Source organism: Equus caballus, chromosome 5, assembly GCF_041296265.1.
Source record: "Equus caballus isolate H_3958 breed thoroughbred chromosome 5, TB-T2T, whole genome shotgun sequence".
NCBI lineage: Eukaryota > Metazoa > Chordata > Mammalia > Perissodactyla > Equidae > Equus > Equus caballus.
Genome location: NC_091688.1, coordinates 13,619,249 through 13,634,573, shown reverse-complemented (window position 1 = coordinate 13,634,573; position 15,325 = coordinate 13,619,249). Strand labels below are relative to the sequence as shown.

The window sequence follows — 15,325 nt, the reverse complement described above, 5'->3', positions numbered from 1 at the left end:
TTTTTTTCCTGTTGTTACACAGCTTGTATTCCTTCCCCACTCCCAGTGTATTTTGTTCTAAAGCTGTTGCCTCGGTTTCTGGAATATCCGTTTTATTCAATTAGGGATATTTTTTCTCTCTCTGTTTTGAAGTCAATACCATGCAATTTTCATGAAGATTTAATTATTATACGTTTCAAAATCTGATAGGATGCACCAATAAATTTTAAAAAAAAGGTTGTGTTATTCTTGACGGCTCTTTCTTTTGAACTAATTTCACATTATTTGTCTAGTTGTATAAGTTATCTTAGGGGAACTTTAATGGCATTAAATTCACATCCTAATTGAAGACATATTATCTTTACTGTATTCTTTTCCTAACCAGAAGCAAGGTAGATTTTTCCACTTTTTTGTCTCCCTTTCTTTTTCCTACTATGGTGTTTTACATTTCTTTGAACAGATAAATTCTTTTTACTCCAAGTTGAGTCAATACTCAAGAATTTATGGTTTTTTGTTACTCTTATAGAATGGAATCTCTTTTTCTATGTGTACCACTAGTTTAAAGAATAATGCCACATTTTGTGGATTTATCTCATACTCCCTAGCTCTTTGTTACCTCTGGGGCTTTATACGTATAGTAATATTATCTCCCAAAGATACTTTAATTACAGTACTCCTTTCCTGTGTAGATGCCTCTGTTTCTTGCCTTTCTCAGAACTTGTTGTCAGCACTTCAATACTGTGCCAACTGGAATGATGGCAGAGGGCACACTGGCTGTGCTTCTGCTTCAAGGGGATTCTCCATTTTATTATACCATTGGCTCGAAGTTTTGGTTTCTTTTCCTTTTTTTTTTTTTTTTTTTTGGTGAGGAAGATTGGCCCTGACCTAACACCTGTGCCAATCTTCCTCTATTTTTTATGTGGGATGCCTGCCACAGCATGGATTGATGAGCGGTGTGTAGATCCATGCCCAGGATCTGAACCTGAGAATCCCAGGCTGCTGAAAAGGAGCACGTGAACTAAACCACTATGCCACTAGGCTGGCCCTGAAGTTTTGTATTCTTTGTAAACAGAACTTTTAATACAGAAATGCTTCTTGTTAAAATATTTAGAGTTTTCAAAAGGAATAAATGTTGATTTGATTTAAATTATTTCTTGGCATCTATTGAGATGATGAAGTCATTTAACAAATTTTTCCTGCATGATGATCTTTTGCATGATGATTTAAAATTTATCCCTTGAATGGATATGTGGGCAATGCAGTAATATCTGGATTCAGCTCATAACTCAGCTAAAAAACAAAGAAGCAAGCAAGCGAGTAAACAAACCAACCAGCAAAGGCCTGGGCTTCTTCATGAAAGAAGCACAATTCTCTTGGGAGCGTTTGTCGCCAGGAGGCCCTCCACCGGCAGCCCTTTGAAATGTGCTCAGCTGATTGCCCAGACCGCTTCCTGGCCCCTCCTGCTCACTCCTGCATTTGATTGTTCTGTGGATTGTGGTCCAGGCTCGCCTGGGCCAGAGAATGTCCCTCTGTGACAATCTTCCTTGTTTTCAACTGAGTTTTGCTACCATGGTGCATTCTTTGAGGTCATCCAATCGCAGGGATGAAAATTTTAGTTACTAACTTGTGCCATGAACCATAGCAATTTTATGTCATAAGACGACTCTCATGTCCTACTATAAATAGGATTGGGCTTTCACTACTAGATATACACTGACAATTAACAATAAACAGTAGTTTTTTGTAAGTGGACACTGGGGGAAAATATTACAACCCTGAGTTACACAATCTTGGTTAAGAGGATCGTGTAATTACCTCATGTATTTTGGACTGTTGAAATGTATACTCTGTATTGGTCAATGATAGAAATTTTTTCTTTATAAGCATTTTGTATAAGAATCATTTTCTTACACATATCAAGTTGGCACAGATTAAAGAAAATTTTAACCTATAGTAAGTGAAGGTGAAGGCATTTTAGCAACATCTATCAAAATTGTAATTACACCTGCGCCTCTACTCAGTCATTCCACTGCTAGGTAGTTATTGTTCAAATACAATAAAGTGGTGGGCAATGCATAAGGATATAGGGTATTTATAATTCATAATATTGAAAAAACCAGAAAACATCTTAAATATGTCTAAAACACGGATCGGTTGAATAAGTTATGATCCATCCATTCAACGTAATTCCACGCAACTGCTCAAGAACAAAGGAGGTCTGCAGGTCCTGATGTGAAAATACGGGAAAGACATAAAGTGAACAAAACAAGATGAAGAACAGTATGTACAATATGCCTCTGTTTGTGTTTTTAAAAAATGGAATTAGGGGGCCAGCTTGTTGGCTCAGTGGTTAAGTGCACACGTTCCACTTCGGCAGCCCGGGGTTCTCCGGTTCGGATCCCGGGTGTGGCCATATGCACTGCTTGGCACGCCATGCTGTGGTAGGCGTCCCACATATAAAGTAGAGGAAGATGGGCACGGATGTTAGCTCAGGGCCAGTCTTCCTCAGCAAAAAGAGGAGGATTGGTGGCAGATGTTAGCTCAAGGCTAATCTTCCTCAAAAAAAAAAAATAAATAAATAAAAATAAAAAATAAAAAATGGAATTAGCTTCTCTATGTTTAGAAAAATTCTGGAATAATACTATTTGACTATTTTCCTACGAGAATATATAATTTTTATAATGAAATTTCTTTCTCTCACTTAAAATAATAAAATTTCATTGTGGAAATTTTAGAAGACATAGAAGGATACAATGATAAAAATAAGAATTATCTAGATAAAAATAAGAATTACCAAAAACAATTTGATGTTTTGCCTTTTGGCACTTTTTCAACACCTGTTTATACTTTTAGAAAGATTAGTGCTACAACGCTCACGTAGTTTTATAGTCAATCTTTTCTGCACCAGTCAGTATACACCATGAGCATTTTTCGATATCATTAGTCAATAGTGAAAATATTTTCCTGGAATTATCCCTTCCCTTTCTCTATCATAATTCAAGACAGTTTTAGCTGGCCCTTTCCATTGCTGCGTAGCCTGGTACAGTGGACTGAGAACAGATTTTAGAGTCAGAAGCCTTACATTGAAGTCATGCTTCTGCTGGTTAGCTGTGTGTGTGATCTTGGACAAGTTGCTTAACTGAACTGAACCATACTTTCCTCTTCAGTAATATGAGTAAAAGCAAAGCCAGCCTTACCTGCAGTACGATGGTATTGTGAGGATTAGCTGGGGTATCACGGGCAAAGTGCTCTTTCAACTGGAAAGTCTGGTAAGAATCTACCCATTACCCTAAGGCAGACCGGCAGGGCCTCTCTCTGGGTCTGCTCACTTCACCTTCTCCTCACCTGAGTGATTGAGATCTCCCGGGAGGAGCCCACCTCCTGAGCCGTGAAGACTAGGCTCAACCTGGCACTCGAAGACTCCCACAGTCTGGACCAAACCCACATTTCTAGTCCCACCTGCTGAATCCACCATCTTGGCACCATGTCAGTCCCTTCCATGCACTTTTACATGGAAACATACCTTCCAGGTATCTTGTTGATATTGTCTTTACCTAGGGTATCCTTTATTTTCCCTTGTGCCTGGCAAAATCCTTCAAGGTCCAGGTCCAGTGTCAGCTTTTTGTGAAGCCTTCCTTGACATCTGAGACTAAAATAGTGGTTTCCTTGTCTGGCTCACTCTGCACTCACTGTGGCTGATCTATACCCGTTTATCACATGGTTCAAGAATCTCTTGACTCTTGCAGCATAATCACCTTTTGGGGTGTCTGCCCATCCCAAGATTCATCTCCATTTTTCCAAGATCTGTCTCCTTATGCAGCAGCCATATTTAGCCATAGCTGATTGGGACAGAGGTGAATCCTTAGGCCAGTAAGATTCTCTTTTCTGGGACTTTGGAATTAACATTTAGGATGCTAATCAGTGTTACTGCAAGTGAGAACATGTGCCCTCAGGAGTTGAGCTCACTTTTGTGGAGTGGCCATTTTTGACCCATCTGGGCACACAGAGGTAGCGAATGTTGTCTGCCAAGAAGATCCACAAGTAGTGAACAAAGACCTGAGGACATATAACCCCAGTGAGAGAGAGCGACTAAGAGGAAGTGCCTCGGTCCCAGGCAGCTTTCCAAGTCAGGTCACAGTGCTTGAGGGGCCCAGCTCTGCTCTCAGCAGCTTTGGGCTCCATGAAGTAACCATATGTGAGTGAGTATCTCCCTTTGGTTAAGGAAGATGGACACACAAGTCACCGTAAAAAAATGTGGATGTTCAGTAATAGAGACACACCCAAAGTTTCGTGGAACACCAGGGAGCAGGGGAAGCCACTGAGGGTAGTAGGAGAAGTGATGCTGGACGAGTTGGAAGGGTGTTTCAGGCTGTGGAACGGCAGGAACAATGGAGTGGTGGTGGGAACTACACGCAGTTCAGCGTTGCCGGAGCATGAAGGCATGGAGGGGCCAGAGTGAGGCTGGGCGGGAGCCTCGTGGGGGGCGGGGGGTGTCTTGGGTGCCATGGGAAGGAGCTTGGACTTCATCCTGCAGGTCCGTGGTTCTCAACCCTGCTTGCACATTAGAATTTCCTGGGGAATATTAAAAAAGGAGTATGATGCCTTCTCCAATCCAGCCCAATTAAATCAGAATCTCTGGGGGTGGAAGCTGGGCAGTGAAATTTTTTGGAAAGCTGCCCAGATGTTAGTTCAGGGCTAATCTTCCTCAAAAAGAAAAAAAAAAAAGCTGCCCAGGTGATTCTAATGTGCAGACAGCATGGAGAACCTGACAGGACCTGAAGTAGGACAAAGGTTGCTGGAATGGAGAGGAGAAGGAGTTTATGAACACGTATTTAAGAGATAAAATGTTTCCAATTTTAAGACTTAGTGATTGGAGAGGAAGGGAAGGTTGTGAGGGCTGGCCTGAGGGTCAGCCTCAGGACCTGAGGCCTGAGGACCCCTCAGGGGTCCCTGGAAATGCCGCAGACAGGCGGGCAGGAGGATAGGGTCTGGGGGAAGCTGAGGAGTTCCCTTTGGACACGTGGAATGTGAGCCCGTACCTGGATGCCCAGGTAGAGATCAGGCAGCTGCAGAGGCCGGTCTAAGGCTTGCGGGGCTAGACCAGGTGGAATAACTTACAGTTTGATAGCTGGTTAAAGGTTGTTTCTGTTTTTACCATTTATTGAGAGTAACCTCCAAAAAAAAGTCACTTTCTAGCTTACAAAGGTGTTGTGAGTGTTAAAAGCACCCAGATCACCTCCTGAGACAGGGGTGTTGTGTGTCTCCTGAGTGCCCTGAGGTCCGGCGCCTTCCCGGAGTTCTAAAAGGCTGTGCTTGGTGGGTGGGACGCGCGGCCGAGGGCCAGGACTGAGCCTTCCTGCTGCGGACTGTGTTGTGTGAGCAGGTCGGGGATCAAGCAAGAGTCTGTTTCTTTGAAGAATTCCCCCAGGAGCCGCGTGTCATGCCAGTGTTCTCTAAGAGGACAGAAAATGTCTTCTGTTGCCAGATGGAAGGGAAAGACGAGGAAGGGTATACTGGAAAGGAGCTTGACGAACGCGTGATTTTTCGAGAAAGTTGCCTGTAGAACAGACACCCTGAAACACAGGTGAGGAGGCGGTTCGTACTGGAGGAGTCAGAATTAGGTCCGAAACGGAAAACCTGCGGCGGGCTCTGTGTCTTGCACAGAAGAGCGCTGTGTAAATGCTTCCTGGATGTGGTTTTGACTCTCTGGGGTGGTTCCACCTGGCCTCCCACTGAGGGCTCTGCTGCCAACGCCCCCCACCTGAGGGATCTGGGGAGGGGGCCGGGGAGGCAGGTGGAAGTAGAGGAGGAGGAATCTTCTCAGTGCATTTCTTTATTTAAAAAAAAAAAAAAAATATATATATATATGTATTTGTGTGTGTATATATATGTAGTTCATTAAGATATATTTTTTACATAAAAACCAAATCTCAAAACAGATAAATGGCTGGGGAGGAGAATGGGAGGGAAAGGGTTGTAACGGTGAAATCCTTCACTGTGGTTCCATCGTGTTGGATACTCCTCTCCTTGAGCTTTTGTCTGCAGATTATTACACACTTGGAGGAAAGAGGACTGAGAAAATTAGAAGGGGCCAGTTACTCCCTAACTGAAAAATGCATCAGCCACAAGCTGTGGGGCACTGTGAACCCAGGAGCATCGCTTTATGTAGCATTTATCTGGGGAGGCTTTTTCTACAAATACCACTACAATCCCAGATAACACTGGAAGATAGACTCTGTCCGGAGAGGCGCCCCAGCTCTCTCCATAACCACTGGGCGTTGGCAAGGATGCCTGGAGTGGCAGAGAAAGGAAGGAAGTGGGGCATGAAAGGAGAGGGCAGATGGGATGCAACACCTAAGGACCGAAAAGGAGGGATTTTTGGCTGAGTCTCCTGGAATACTGTAGAGTTGGAGAAAAGAAACTGCACAAGAAGCTATGTCAGCCTGGCCGGTGTGTGCCGGATGCGCATTATCCTAGGCCAAGCTGTGTCTGCACTCTGAAATGCTTCGCTCGCTTGGAATATTCTCTTTCGTGATCTTGGTTGTGTTTCCTAGTGAACCCTAGGATGAATTTAAGGGGGGATCTCACAGCTGGGACAGCAAGAGAGCAGCGAGTTCCCCACAAGGGAGTCCCAGTAGAGAGCAAAAGCTGCGGGGGGAGGCGAATCCTGGAGAGGAGGACTTTGGAGGGGCAAAGTTGGGGGCAGCTGGAACTAAGGATACCATCCAACCTCTCTTTTTTTCTTTAGATTTCAATCTTTGTTTTTCTTAATTTTGTTGAATATTCAACATTCAGCCCATTTATTTTACTTTTATTTTTATAGCTGGCAAAGACCTTTATAATTCTTCTCCAGCGGCCAAGTGAAACCACTGGGCCAGTGCACTGTGTCCCTCACATCTGATGAAATGGGCCAGGGCACCCCCACCCCGGGCCCCAGGCCCCAGAGCCAGGATTTCCTCTGCTTCCAAATGCCTCCTCCTCCAGGCTTGACTTAGGATCTTCGTGGCTTCTCCTTGCCTTTCTTCAGTGCCTTCCTTGACGCCAGGCTTTAGGGCATGGTGCATGTCCTGTGCTGCCTACCCTTCAAAGCTACTTCTGGACGGCTTGAGGCAATCTCAGACCACTCTCTAGGTAAAGGAGAGGAAATTCCAAATATGCAGCTGACTGCGTGAGTCAGCGAGGGGAGCTATTTGTTGGGGGGACCTCCGCAGAGAACCTACTGCCGGTCTTCATATGTGCTCTCTTTTTTTCATCTATTCCAAGGCAGAGACTCAAACACAAAACCCAGTCTAACATATGTTTGGAAAGGGGGGGCATTTCAGTGCTTCCACATATATGACCCACAATGCTCTTTTGACCTTGACACCTTGAGAGCAAATCTGCCCTTATTTGAGGGCACAGGAGTGGCGTAGACAGTATGTCTCTTTTGTGGCATTTCAGGCTCAGCTTACATAGCTTAAAGTGGTGAAGCAGGATATTTTGGTGATGATGCTAAGGGGGTGCATGAAGTGACTGCACTGAAGGCTGATGGTCTAGACTCAGGGACCCCATTTCCTCCTTGTTCCTGTTTAGGGGAACATTTGGAGACACTCTCAGGATCTCCCTTTGTTTCCCCATGAGCGTTAAAGGAAACCAACATTTATTGAGTAACCCGTTCCAGGCACCACACTAAACACTTCATATCGATATATCTGTGTCGTTTAATCCTGAAACAGTTTTGCGAGATAGGTGTCTGTGATCCCATTTTACAGACAAGAACCCTTTGAGTCACTGTGAGGTGAAGTAATTGCCGGAAGTCTGAGTGCTAGGGAGTGGCGGATCTGGGATTATTATCTAGCTTGTCTGATGTCAAAGTCCACGTACTTTATGCTGTGCTACCTCCTGGTAAAGAACTAAATCTGTCTTTTTATAAGGTTTGAGAGAATGAACAAGGAACTGCACGTAAAAAGCTTTGACAGCTGCAAATCAAACTATCTGTAAGTCTCAGGTCCTTAAGCATGATGAAAAGAAAACTGAGAGAGGTTGACTAAAATCTCACAAAGTCCAAATGTATTGCTCAGGAGTCCTCAAATTTAGAAAGCATACGAATTGTAAGCAGGAACCTGGGTCACAGCCTTTTCCTTCAGAGGTCAGAGACGACTGAGGCTCAGTTTTCTGCAGATTCCAACGTGGTGAATATGTATGTGCACATGGATGGGATGGCTTCCCCAGCTAGAGGAGCTCCAGAGTCATTAAAAAATGAAGGGTTTACAGTTACCACAATTGGAAAGAGGGCTATTAGTAAAGGAAATACAGACTTTTATTGGATTAAAACAGATTCTTAAAAACAATCCCCGGCTGCTTTACAGAATGCTTGTGTGATGAACAAACAGCAATGTTAGTTTCCATTTTCCCCGAGGAGTTTATCTTATTTAATTCAAATCAACCCAACAGTCCTCAGGATTTGGAGATCTGGTTCTGAAGTGCTCTAAACAAAGACATATTTTCCCTGTCTACTCTGAAAAGATGTCTAGTCTATCAGCAGAGTCCTCTGATGGTAGATGCCACAAAAATAGAGAAAATGCAATGTCTTCTTTTTACAATCTAACTCTTTTGGATAAGACGACTTTCTTGTCTGAGTACATTTTTCGTGCTGGTTAACTCCAGTTGAATGTATCAGAGCCATTCAGGCACTTGGTGGAGAGTCTTGGAGGCTGGGGTTGTAAACAGAATGTGCAGCCTCTTTCTGGGGGAGAGAGGGGGAGTATTCACAGCATCTGAGTGCCAGGAGGGGCCTTGGAGAGAATCTGTGGTAGGCAGCCTCTAAACAGGTCCCAGTGATTCCTGCCTCCTGGTATTCATGCTCTGGTGTACTCCACTCCCTTGGGTGTGGGCCAGATTTAGTGAGCCAGTTCTAAGGGACAGAAAAAGCAAAAGTGATGGGATGTCACAAAGACTCTGACTTCCTTCTTGCTTGTCCTCTCTTGCTGATAGTAATGAAAGCCAGCCGCCATGTTGTGAGCTTTCCTGTGCAGAGATCCATGTAGCAAGAAACTGAGGGAGGCCTCCAGCCAACAGCCAGCAAGGAACTGAGGCTCTTGCTCCAACTGAGACTCTCATTCTAGGATTCAGAGAGGGACTGAATTTTGCCAAGAACCACTTGCGTGAGCTAGAAAGCAGACCCTCTCCGCCCTGAACCCTGACATGATTTCAGCCCCAGCTGACGCCTTAATTGCAGCCTCAGCGAGACCCTGATTCTGAGGACTTGGCTACGCAGTGCCTGGCTTCCTGACTCACAGAATCTGTGAAATAATAAAAGTTTGTTGTTTTAAGCTGCTAAGGTTTGGGTTAATTTGCTATGTTATCTTAGGTAACTAATACTTCATCCGATCCACCTTCTATATCCTCAGCGAGCTGAAGAAGACCTGGAGCAATCTGGTACTTTGCGGGACCTTCCACAGACCAGAAGCCAAGCCCCTGAATTCTGAGGCTGGGCCCTCTCACGGATTCACAATGCCCTTCCACAGTTTGGCGTTATAGAAACTTGCCTGGCCTGGCCTTGTTTAAAACCTCTTTAAATGAGCCCACACTTGTTCCTAATAGGATATCTCCATTTCCAGCTGTCCAGGAAGAGGACAGGGCAGAGTCTGGAAGGCTGGTCTTAAAGCCAATCTGTCCCCCTCACGGCCCCCAGTCAGGGCTCCCTCCTCCCAGCTCAACCCCATTCCAGGCACTGGCCTTCCCCTTCCACTCTGAGAAATAGTGAAATTCGCAAATCTCCCCAGATAATGGATTCTAGCATTTTACAGCCTTTCTCTCTCCTGCTACAATTTAGAGCTATCTTGTACTGTTAATTCGTAGTGGAAATGAGCAAGTCACGGCTTTGTGTTGTGCTGCCTTTAGCCCCAAGCCTTTTGAGGAGAAGACATGAGGTGTTTCCGGGAGGGACAGGACAGTCCCAGCAGCACGGCTTTCCATCTCTGGACAGAACATGGAGAGGATGGAGTGGGAAACTGGGAGCAGAGGATGGGGCCAGGCCGGGGGAGTCTGGGCCAAGATAGAGGTGGAGACAAATAAGGGGTCTTTGCTGGGTAAGAGGTGGGCAGGAGTTGTGTGCTCTGTGTAGGAGCACTGGTGTTAAGAGTCAAAACCAGACTGAGAGGCAGGAGGAGCTTGGAGCTTGGGAGGCAGAACAGCTACCGGCATGAAAGGGCAAGCCCGGAGGGGGGGACTCAAGAACTCAGGCCTCAAACACAAGTATGAGCATCAAGTAGCCCTTGATGATAGTCAGTACTAGGCCTTGATTCTAAAACAGCTGTCTGCCCAGATGGCCCGTGTGTTCCCAGTTAGAGCAGGACCAACCAGAGGGCATGGACGTCCTTCATTTTTAGCAATTTTCCACCTCATTTCAAGTGCCCTCATACTCAGAGAAAGAAGGAAACAGGGTCAGGGGTGTTTGCCTTTCACGCTTCACAAACTGGCTCCCCAGGGACCCTTGGGGTGAGGGTGGGGTGCCAGGCAGGGGCGGTGGTGGGTTGTGGTGTGGTGGGCTGCGTGGTTTCCATGTCTCCTGGCACATCTGTGTCTAATAATGATGCAGAAAGAGGGAAGAAGTCTCTTCAGTGTGTGGCTGCTTTAGGATTTGGGGAGTCACGGTTGGTGGGGCCAAAAGGACAGCTGCTCCTTAAGATTCTAGATGGATCCACAGAAATCTTCTTCCACTCTGGAGAAGTCAGCAAGCAGGGGAGATCGTCTACCTCTTCCTGCCATGTGGTGTGTGTTCCAGCTAATTTGTAGACCATTTCTAAGCCTCTTGTTACTGGAATGACCTTTGTATGGAATACAGGGGGAGTCACAAAATGGCAGCCCACTGGATCCCACCCTCAGATAAATTTTATTTGATCCAGCTCAGTATTAAAAAAAAAAATTAGTGGCACTTAAAAATCAGGATACTTCACTCAAGTCCAGAGTTCTGGCTTCTCTGGCGACATTGGGCCTCATTCCCTTACGACATCACGGTGTTGAGGCAGGCAGCCTCCTTCAGATGGAGCAGTCCCTCCTTCTGGTCCCCGCCTGCAAGGTCCTCACACATGACGCACGCAGCAGGAGCGCCCTTGAACCCTGCCTGTTTCACTCATTTACCTTATCTTCCTGGCGCCTGTATGCATCTAGGGTTTTACCACAATGGAACTGAAGGATCAACCTGGCCCAGAAGAGGATGCAGGCATCGTAATACAAAGCTCAAAATTCCTATACTTCAAATACCTTTTTATAGCTGGGAAAGGATTTTCATAATCTCCCTAATTATGTGTCTGCTCCATTTTATTCTTTCTTCTGTGTTGCACTTTCAAGAGCTCTCATACCAGAAATTGTCTGAAAGAAACAACTGCACTTATATAATTAGCACAATAATATTGGTCACGACAAATTAGTTCAGCACAAACATAAAATGAACGGAGGGAACCATTTCTCACTAACCGAAAGAGGTCACACTGTGTAGATTATATCCAGAGATGCTAGTTTGGTCAAAAGTAATCTGCTCTGATTAAAACAGAAATAAAGTAGCTGAATTATCATAACAGAGCAGCTGCTAAACTCACTGTTGATTTCGTCAGGAGCCAAGGAGGTCGGCTACTGGTGATGATGACTCCTGAGTCTCATCCAAGAGGCATAGTAATTTTTCCATGTAGTGTCACATTATTAGCTATTCCAATGAGTATTCCTAGTTAAATTCAATAGATAAATTGGACCATCTGCTTCTGCTCCTTGTTGTTTTTTTAACGTGCACCTTATACGATTGCTCTTCACTAGCACTACACAAATCCCCGCACAGAGCTGTTCAAGCTGTTCTAATTTAATTTGAAAATGTGCTTCTCAAAAAGATCATTTAGAACCACGGACCTCTAGTTTCTAGTTTGGCTCAATTGCTATTTTGCCCTATAATATTGAACAAGTGACTTCCTTTCTGGGCCCCATTTCCCAGCCCTCCCACTCTCTGGGAATCACAGACACAAGAGTCTGAGTTCTGGATCTGGAACACAGGCCTTCGCTATTAGGGCTGAGGCTTAGGAAGAGAGACCAGCACAGCATGTGGCCTGGAAGGCCCTTTGAAAGTACTGGGCTGTCATAGTCACATCTGTGCTCAGAGGACTCTGCCGGCTGTCGCAAGGGGCTGTAGTTTTTGGAGGATCACATGAGGAGAGGGAGTTAACTTTAAAAAGTAGATGAATTTTAAAAAACCAAACATATATATCGAAGTATAAGGAAAGAACATAGATCAATACAGTGTCTCTCATTAGAATGAGGAACTAGATTTAAAAAGGATTTAACTGTGAAACTACAGCTTATTTCATTACTCCAACATGTGTGGATGCTATGGAGGTCTCTGTGTGTAGGCAACGGGTTATATGGTGTGATTAAGGGCTACCAGGAAAATGATTGTCCCTAAGGAAAGGAATCAAATCGATTTCTACTTGCTGTGATGGTGCCCTGCACTGATTTAATCAAAAGACACGTAAGGCACCTACTGGAATGCAGGAACCCTGCCTAATAACTATTGATACCTGAACAATGCCCCATTCTCGATTTGAAGTTTTCTCTACTTGTCTCTCCTACCTGCCTGCCACAGGGACTGAAATCTTACTAAAGATGCATTTCAAGCTGCATGTGTGTGGGAGATGGACAAGCACGTTGAAAAACATCTGTGCCTGTGTGAAGACCGCCAAAATGACGGTACGGCGCACATGCCCATGCTCGTGCCTACATCACACTCTCGTTTTGCTGGTGTGCAATAATTTTCTCTTTAATCTCACCCTAAACATTTGCTTTTTAACTTTTATTTTGATTTTTAAGGAGACATGAACACACAGAAGGTATCAGGGAATATATGCTCTGTGGGACGCGGCAGATGTTAAAATCCTGCTGCTTATCCCTGCAATTCCTGTTATTTTCTCCCATCCAAGCACAATCATTGCCCTTCAACTGATCCAAAGTTGAAATGCTCAGTTCCTTATTGTTTTCTATTAAGTAATTCATACTTGGTGAGATGTGCAGTTTTTGGCAAAAAAAAAAAAAAACAACCCTCAAAATAAAGAAGGGGCAGACTTATTTTGTATAGACTTGCTAGTGTGGGACAATGGCACTGGCGAGGGCAGGGCTGAGATGCTGAGGGAACTCCCTGGATCACTACCCGACATCCATCAGCCTGCCTTGACCCTGGGAGCCCAGTGCAAATGCTAGTCTCAGCCACAGCAAAAAAGGATGTTTCTTCTTCCTCTTCCTTCTTTCCTTCTTAAAACAACCATTTCCTGACCAAAGCCTCAGAGAGAGAGGAATATGTTTTCCCTCTTCTGGTTAGACAAACAAACACACGCTCTGAACTCCGGCTTTTCCTTTCTGGTTAATCACAGCCTCCCTTGTCTGCCTCCTCAGGGAAGAGAGAAGCTGCTACACCTAATGTCCTCGACCATGGGAGTCTCGCATCCCAGCCTAGTTCAGCTTCTAGGATACCCAGGCCCCACCCCCAGGCTTTGGCAGGGAACTCACCCCATTTTGAAGCAAGAAATCTTGGATGTTGCTGAGCCCCCAGGACTTGCTCTTTATCACTCTGGGGGCATTTTCTTTGAATACAGGCCAGTCTCTCAGATTCCCACGTCCCAAGAAGCTGCTCTCTGTCTGATGGAACATTCTGTTGCTATTCACTGTGAACCAGTCTTATTTTGTTCTTTTTATTAGGGAATGTTTCCATCATGGGCCTGCGAGTTGAAAAGTCTCCATGCTCAGAAAGAGGGTGGCTTTGTCTCTCTCTCCCTTTAGTGACCTCTATTAGGAGTTCTTTCAAGGCTCCAGACAAGACATAATGGCAAGAAATGCTTAGAGTTGCACTCATGAAATTTTGAGATTTGCAATGAAACTACTGGTCAGGCTAGCTGGATATATTGAAATGTCATCTTTATATTTTGGACGTGACTACCTTGTTTAGTTAATGCTAGAGGGGGAAATAGACTTTGCACTCAAGGGAGAAATACAGAAAGGAAAAATAGACATATGGACAGCTGACAACGTTCCAGCCACTTTATCATAAAGAGCTAAACCCACCACTATTAGATCCAAAAAATTGTCAGCCAATTTAAGTCCCCTGGAATGATGCTGGGCTCCAGCAGAGGTGGCCAAAGCCCGCTCAATGAAGAGGCAGAATGCTAAATTCTATTAACTCCGGTCCTTAGGAAGGGAAGCAGAGTCTTAACATTTGTTGCTAATTACGTGTCAAGTGCTAGGCTTGCTGCTTTTATGTATGCTACTTAATTTGATCCTCACAACAACTTGGAAAATAGGTATTATTACTACTGTGTGTCTGTGATTTATTTTTCTTTACGTTCTCATCACTCACATCCTTACTTGGTCAGGTCGTTGCTCAAAGGTCTCCTTTGACAAGCATTTCCTGAGCCGCCAATCCATAACCACAGCACCTGTCATTCTCTGTCTTATTTGTGTGACCCCTATGAAGCTGTTACCTTCTGGGTAAATTCCTCCCAATTCCAACTTGTTAATTCTCTCTTCAACTATGTTTAGTTTAGAATCTATCCTACTGAGTTGTTTTTTTTTTAAATTTCAATGGTTATATCTTTCTATTTATGTATACATATTATATATATAATTTCTAATTTTATATCCACCTGTGTTTATTTCATTTCTCTCTGTTTTAATGGCACAATGTATCAGTGGCATATACCTTTTTTAAGGATATAATACTTTTGTGTACCTCTTCAAGGATTCTAAATGTACATATTTTCGAGTCTTTTTAGAATTTTTTGGGTTTTTTTTCTGGAAAAACTCATATTCCAATTATTGATTTTATTGACTATCTTCCTTGGTGTAAGATTTCTTTGTGTATTTTAAAGTGGGTTTACAGGATCATCATATGTGGGAGGTTTTTACCCTGGCTTTCTTTTTCTTTCTCGATGCATCTCCCTTCCAGGGCTCATGTTTGAACCTGGTTCTCAAGGCACTAACCTACGCCCCAGGCCGTGGTGGACAGTAGGTTTTCCAGCTTCCCTTCACAAGCCAGGGAAGCCCTGTCCTGGCCTCCGGTTGTGAGCTCTCAATGTGGCTTTGGTTGCCGTGCCTACCGTGGAGCACTTTCCCAGTGATGCACTTTTATCTGCAGAAGCGAAACTCACAGCTCCTGCTACCTACTTCTAGATCCAGAGCCCAGCAGGCCATCAGCTCAGCCTCTACTCATCGCTTTGCCTTTCAATTCTGTTCCAGGACCATGGGCATATATGTATCTCATTTTTGAGTGTGGCTATGACTTTTTAAATTCTCCTTTAAATTTTATCTATACTGCTATGTGTTGGAGCAGGGTGGG

General features: G+C 44.4%; 1 long non-coding RNA gene across 1 annotated transcript; it reads left to right on the top strand.

Annotated features, from left to right (window-relative positions):
* The first annotated feature begins 5,321 nt into the window (after positions 1-5,321).
* On the top strand, positions 5,322-9,298 carry LOC138924014 (uncharacterized). Its single transcript, XR_011438472.1, has 2 exons — positions 5,322-5,563; positions 8,953-9,298. It is a non-coding gene; the product is annotated as an uncharacterized lncRNA (long non-coding RNA).
* Positions 9,299-15,325: the final 6,027 nt, after the last annotated feature.